Here is a 7,758-nt window from a genome sequence, read left to right on the forward strand (position 1 = left end):
ATCAGTTTTGCTCTGTACAGCGTCTTTGTCCAGATCATCTTGCCTAGTGCGCTTTCTCTCTGGTGAACACTCTTGAGAGCTTGCCACACCTCTTCGGCAGTCTGGAGATTTTGTTCATGCACTAATTGATCTGGCATTGGTCAGTAATGCATACACTTGTGTCTGGATACTCCCCAGTTCCAGCCACACATCAAGGACATCACAGCTTCTTAGTAAATAACTCTTTCCAGACTATAGTACACTCTGGATGATGCAATCAGTATGCAATACAGGCAAGACACAAATTTCATTTAAACACTACCTATACACAAATCCCACATTAACAAAATGTACTTTATGCTACAGATAGCTAAAGCTCCACTGACGCTTCATTCATGTCTACAGGTGAAGCCTTGTGCGCCTCTTCACCAGTACGCTTCAACAGAGCTTGTACGAGGCTAAATAAATTAAAATACAACAAATAGGTTACATAGCTCTGCCTGGCAGATTGTGTCCTCCTGTGCATGGAGTTGCCAAGCACGGTATATACCCGACCCTTTGAAAAATACAGATTGCGAAAGGCTTTGGAACTGGCAGCTAGAACAATTCCCCCACTTTAAAAATCTTAAATTAAATGGCAAGTTTTTTCCCCCGCATACCCATAGCAAACTGCCTTGTCACTTGACATACTTTCTTCTATAAAGACATTTATGAGCACATAAAAATAACAGGCGCCTTCTTTCTCTTTCTGTATATATAAAAATTGCATTGTTGGAAATGCCATGGATTTCAGCTGATTGCAACCGGCTGCGGATTGAGAGAAATAGATGTGAGACGTTAAGTCAAATGTGTTTTATGGTCCCAGCACTTCAAGGGGGATAATTGGAATACGGCTTTTGAAGATTATATGTATGTAGATATATTATATGTGTGTATAAGTGAACGTGTGCATAGGCACCTCTAATATATGAAAGATTTCAAAAAAACTTTCTAAAGGTGGAATTCAGCATCCGGAGTAATAAAAGCAGACGAATTTACACCTCTTTTCTTTTCCGTCTTGGAGAAGGAAAAAAACAGATTTGCATTATATAAAGCCAGCATCGTGTGGTTCAGTGTATCGGGGATTTGTTGCTTGTAAGGATTTCCAACTAACTTTATTTCACAGTCTTTGATTTTCTTTTTGTGCCAGCATGCTGGCTGGAGGGTAACATACCAATCCTTTTTGCTATGGCACGGTGATCATCTTTGGGGATGGAAATGAAAGGACTTTTTTTCCCTTTTCCAAATGACAATGAAGATTACTCCAGCCGCTCCAAATGCGTCAATAGCCCACTGGGATATTTCTCATTACAGATTCTCATGATTTCTTTGGGGGTGCTCAGGTTGGAGCAGCACGTGATCCATCTGGAATGATGCACACATTGAGTAGATTCCTTGTTGAACTTCAAGAGCAGAAAACATTTGCATCCTTTTGCCCAGATAGACAGACATTTAAGGTTTTGAAGCTGCACAGAAGACTATTCCAATACTCTAGGAGCTCAATAGAAAGTAAATAAAGACCAGTAGAAGAATGGAACTACTGGGAAGGCTCTGAAGATTATCTGGTACTGTCACGCCCAGGCAGCGGAGCACTAAGAACCAACACACGGGGCCAAATACAATCTAATATCTTTATTAAGGAAATATTATAGAAGAATAAAAACAAATAGAAAATGTAGTCCAGCAATAGACCTTTCAGGGAAGGTCAAATATAGTCCAGAAATATATTGTCCAGTATTTAATATTAGAGTTCAAAGTGATAATCCCAAAACCGAAACACACTCTACTTCCAAGCAGTAGAGTGGGGAAAGCGTCCAAAGTATTTCTAAAGTTCAAAGTAAGTCCAAGGCAGGAACTGGAAACAAGGCTAAATACTTGGCATAAGATGTAAAGCTGGAAACACGACGAAATAGTTCATGAAAACTTGGCAAGGCAAGGCAAGGCAAGGCAAGGAAACTGGAGTTGCAGACTTAAAACTCAGTCCACACTAGGCTGGAACCAAAGTTAATCCTGAAGCTGATCTGTTGACTCCGCACGGATTCCTCGGTGCGGGGAACTTTTAAGGAACCTCAATCTTCCTGCAGAGCAGGTGTCCAGAGCTTCCTTTCCCAAGGGAAAGAGAAGCGAAACACAACATCATCCAGATGCGTTCCTCCCTGCAAATTCCCAGGGGAAACTTAGCTAATTATCTTCCTGTCTGAGTGCTAATCTGGTGCTTCTCCTTGTTTGTTCTTTTTGACCCCGACTCGCCGCATAGAACTCTTTTCTTGCGAAGGGGGGAGAGGCGCTGGGAAAAGCTTGTTCAAGGTCCGTTTTAATGGGCTCTTGGCAAGAATTGTCAACAACAGGCATCTGGAATGACTCCGTCTCCGGCTGAGACGGCAAAAGACCCATGTTGTCGTCATCATGAGCCATAATGGCGCTGGGGTCAGAACTCCGAGGCCCATGGGACATCACAGGTACAGCCAAAGCCAAAATGCCCTGTCTGATGTTATTATGTTTGCTACTCATGGCATTGGGAGCCCACAGTGGTGGAGTGGGTTAAACCGCTGAGCTACTGAACTTGTTGACCGAAAGGTCAGCAGTTCAAATCCGGGGAGCATGTTGAGCTCCTGCTGTTAGCCCCAGCTTCTGCCAACCTAGCAGTTCAAAAAGATGCAAATGTGAGTAGATCAATAGGTACCGCTCCGGCGGGAAGGTAACAACGCTCCATGCAGTCATGCCGGCCACATAATCTTAGAGGTGTTTATGGACAACGCTGGCTCTTCAGCTTAGAAATGGAGATGAGCACCAATCCCCAGAGTCAGACATGGCTAGACTAGCAGATAATATTATTAATGGGTTATATAACTGTGTGGAAGGGCCTTGAGTCTACACTGTCATATAATCCAGTTCAAATCTGATAATCTGTATTTTACAGGCAGTGTGGAAGAGGCCTAAGTGAGGCCTAACTCTCCCTGTCCCCTGGGCTGAGTGGGTTGCTAGGAGACCAAGTGGGCGAAGCTTAGCCTTTTAACTGGCAGCAATTGGATAAAAACAATTATTCCTCTCCCTCTAATTAGGACTTTATTTTTATTTTTATTTTTGTTGTATGAACGTAGAGGCATGGATGAGGGGTTGTGCTGCCAAGTTTAGTGTTTCTGGGATGTGCAGTTTTGTTGTTTTGTCCTAGGCTGAAATTTCATTACCCTTTTATATATATAGAAGAGAGAGAACTTTCCCAAGGTCCCATAATGAGTTTGCATGGGTCTGCAGAGATTCAAATCCTGGTCTCTTGAAGATCTAATCCAACCCACAAACATTGGATCTTGCATATATTTACGCTATGGTATTGATCCCCAAACTTTTGTTTTGGACTTCAACTCCCAAAAAGGACTAAAGTTCAGGAATCCTGGACGCTTAAGTCCAAAACACCTGGAAGGGAAAAGTTTGGGAACCGTAATGTGACTGGGACTTGACGCTACTGAAGTGGCTTCACGCGGCGATGGTGCAGCCTGATGATAAGACAGCTTTATATAGGCTCGGTCTCAGTAGGCAGGTTAAATCAACCCATTGTTAAAATCAACACAACCTAATCCGTTAATCCATTAATTCGATGGCAAACCTAGGAGGAAACGCTTTAACGGTTTCTCAGTCTGCAGTGTTTTAAAGCAATAGGTGTGTGTTTTTGGACAAGAGGAGAATCAGTTTAGACAAGAGGAGAACTTTTTGCAGGTTTTGCACCATCTTCACTTTTGCTCCTGTTGCTCAGGACATTTGCACTTTGGAAAACACATTGGTGACATTTTAGGAAGTTGGAAATAGGGGCGAAAAAGCACTGGCCATGATAAATACATCGACAGACGGAGGAAGCGGGATACAGGCTCCAGGCCTTGGCCCCGTGTCTCCAATTGGGCGGAATCATAAAGACAACCTCTTTTACAGCCTTGGTTTAAAAGATTGAGGCAATAATATCCGTGAATGATGCGTTTTGAATGCTCTCAAGCATTTTATAAGTGCTCACTGCTATTATTACCATTGAGCTAAAAAGAGCTTTCAATGTCACTTCTGAAAACAGCCTTGGAGGATAAACACAGCAATCCTGGAGCAAACTGGTCTCATGACTTCTAGTTTGGAGTGCGAAAACCCGAACTCTTCCCGGTCTACCATCATTGGGAGTGTGCAGATATGTTTGCTTTGCTTCGGATCTCTTTCTTCCCTTTTCTTGTTTCTATTCCTCTCCAGAAAACCCGTCTTTTCAGGAGAACATCCAACGTTAGTCAACAAGAGAGACGGGTAGAAAAAGAACTCTTTCAAAGCAGATGGCGGGCGATAGAAACACCATCCAAGTGTAAATATCTACCCCAGAGTGACTACTTCATCATATATTAGGCATCAAAAGTCATCTGACAGCTTAGTGCTAACAGCTGTATTGATTTTTGCTCTGAACAACAGAGAATGCTCATGGTTAGGAGAGAGAGAAGTGGTTTTTCATCAGTATTATCGGCAGCAAACTCGGGGTGAAGCTCAAGTGGCCACAGGACTGGTTTAACTGGCGGGCTGTGGGAGTGTTGGTGTCACATTCACAGCACTCTTCAGAGGTGTTGGCTAGACTTTGCTTTCTTGGAACAACACAGGCAAGAGGCCACTATAACTAGAAATGTAATCCAATAATATAAACTATAAAACAGTAATTAAACCAAAATATAATCCATGTGTTACCAACACACAAACATTCATAGAAAGTAAAACTCTATATTCAGAGTTTGTGAGTCTTTATATACTTGAAGAATGAAATTGACTACTCTAGGTTCTCCATACCTGCATAACCACCACCTGAGGAAGACTACACAGTCGAAACCGGTCGTGGATGGTAACTATTATTATTATTATTTACAGTATTTATATTCCGCCCTTCTCACCCCGAAGGGGACTCAGGGCAGATTACAATGAACACATATATGGCAAACATTCAATGCCAACAGACAACAACATACATTAGACAGACTCAGAGGCATTTTTAACATTTTTCCAGCTTCACGATTCCGGCCTCAGGGGGAGCTGTTGCTTCACCGTCCAGTAGTGGCTGTACTTCCCCATTCCTTTCCTCGTGTTTTGCTGGCAGTTTTATGGTGTTGTAAATTAGTTAAATTAACCTCCCGCATAAAGCGTACCTAAATTTCCCTACTTGACAGATGCAACTGTCTTTTGGGTCTGCATAGGTCAACAGCAAGCTGGGGCTATTAATGGTCGGAGGCTTAACCCGACCCGGGCTTCGAACTCATGACCTCTCGGTCAGTAGTGATTTATAGCAGCTGGTTACTAGCCAGCTGCGCCACAGCCCGGCCCTTGGACTTGTTTAAAACATTGGATTTCATAAAAGGATTCACATACTTGGACGTTTAAATTTGGACTCACAATTAGTGACTTATACAGTCCTCCATGTGGAACATGAACTGGTGGGCATTGGACTCACAAACTCTGAATATAGAGTTTTACTTTCTATGAATGTATGTGTGTTGGTAACACATGGATTCTACTTTGGTTTAATTACTGTTTTATAGTTTATATTATTGCATTACATTTCTAGTTATAGTGGCCTCTTGCCTGTGCATTTCAGGGAATCCTTTCTTTGTATTGTTTCTTGGAACAACACCATCTTCTAACAGAGCTTTGGGGCTGTAGGAAATGGGAATAGTGATTGGAGAGAGTCGCAGGCATATGAGACCAATGTTGTGGATTCCTGTGCTCATTCCCAGGCAACCGGGGAAAGTGAAAGTTCCAGTTCCCTTGAGTGTTGTGGCTCAGCCAGAGCCTCAGAGTGACTCTGATGGGGATTATGGGATTCAGGTTCAAGATGATGAGATTCAGGTTCACGATGACTCTGATGGGAATTATGGGATTCAGGTTCAAGATGATGAGATTCCGGTTCACGATGACTCTGATGGGAATTATGGGATTCAGGTTCAAGATGATGAGATTCTGGTTCACGATGACTCTGATGGGAATTATGGGATTCAGGTTCAAGATGATGAGATTCAGGTTCACGATGACTCTGATGGGAATTATGGGATTCAGGTTCAAGATGATGAGATTCTGGTTCACGATGACTCTGATGGGAATTATGGGATTCAGGTTCAGAGTGTTCCTGCTGTGGCACATGAAGAGCAGGGAGGCTTTCCCATGGCAGGGAATGGTGTTGATGATATTGAAGATGATACTGAAGCTATCCAGGTGCAAAGGGAGGACAGCTCCCAGTCTGATAGCATACAGAAAGACGCTAATGCTAATGAGCTGTCTGGCCTTGATGAAACAGAATCTTTGGATCGTGCTGGCCGTTTGGAATTCAGGATTCGCAGGAGTGCTAGAATAGCAAACAAGAGGGAGGTCAGAGGCCAAAGAAATGCGTTCATGCTATGCAAAGGAGCCTCCGGTGGCGTAGAGGACTAAAGCTTTGTGACTTGAAGGTTGGGTTGCTGACCTGAAGGCTGCCAGGTTCGAATCCCACCCGGGGAGAGTGTGGATGAGCTCCCTCTATCAGCTCCAGCTCCATGCGGGGACATAAGAGAAGCCTCCCACAAGGATGGTAAAACATCAAAACATCCAGGCAACATCCCCTGGGCAACGTCCTTGCAGACGGCCAATTCTCTCACTCCAGGAGCGACTCAAGTTGCTCCTGACACGGAAAAAAAAATGCTATACAAAGGGTATTAAAAGAGTGTGCTGAGAGAGAAATCTTTGTCAAAGCAACTTCTCGTTTGAGTCAAGAAGCCAGCTCTTGCTTTCCTGTATTATCTTGCAGCCTTGGTGTATTCATGTTTTGGGACTTTGTCATGTTTTAATGGAACCTTGTTTTATGTCTAACGTTTTCTTGGATTATTCTTTATAGCCTTTTGGAACTTTGCTTTTGCTTTTTAAGAACTATTATTTTCCTATTTCCTAATAAACTACAAAAGACTTTATCCTGTGTGCAGCCTGGTGTATTTAGCAAGGTGAATGGGGAATATTCTCGGGAAACTAGATTAGGCCTGAGAACACAAGGAGTGAAAAATAGACAAATGAGACATTCTCAGAGAATCCGAGATAAGGCCTTGAAGGCCAGGTGTCTTCAGCATGATTTCATGGGTGCCTGGACAGGCTTAAATTAAGTTGTGGGCTTCAAGAAAAAAAAATAGGAGACAACCTTGCCATAAGGAATGGCTTTCTCTGTTGCAATTCAAGCATAATGTGACTATGGAAGAGACACAACGTTGTGCAATAAGCTCCATCCAAAGGCACTTTTATCCTACTGTAAAAGTGTTTCCTCAGCCTCCTATGATAAAGTCCTAAGAGCAAACCTCCTATTGACATTTTAAAAACCCTTGATTCATATGTTTCTTCTTCTTGTTCAATAAATGGAGCAAGAGCTCCAGCACCAGAAATTTCTGAAACGGAATCTCAAGCAGAAAATCGTAGAGGCCACAGGCAGTGTACACATGCAATAATGATTTCACACGTTGTAAAATTATGCATTGTTTCATTATATATTTATGCCCCTTTTTATGATTTTATATTGCCCCGGAAGATTGTCTTTGAGAGTGTAGACAGGCCAAAAATGAAAAGTTGGTATTCTTTTATTAATAATTTATCCGCTGAATACCCTGAAAGGCGTATCCTGTCAGCTGCTGGTTTTATTGGATGTTCTCCAGTGTTTGTTCCCTTTGCTAAACTTTTGCTAACCTGCCCAACTGACAAAATCCCCTTTCAAAGGAGACGAGGCCG

This window comes from Anolis carolinensis, unplaced genomic scaffold (assembly GCF_035594765.1).
Source record: "Anolis carolinensis isolate JA03-04 unplaced genomic scaffold, rAnoCar3.1.pri scaffold_13, whole genome shotgun sequence".
Lineage (NCBI taxonomy): Eukaryota > Metazoa > Chordata > Lepidosauria > Squamata > Dactyloidae > Anolis > Anolis carolinensis.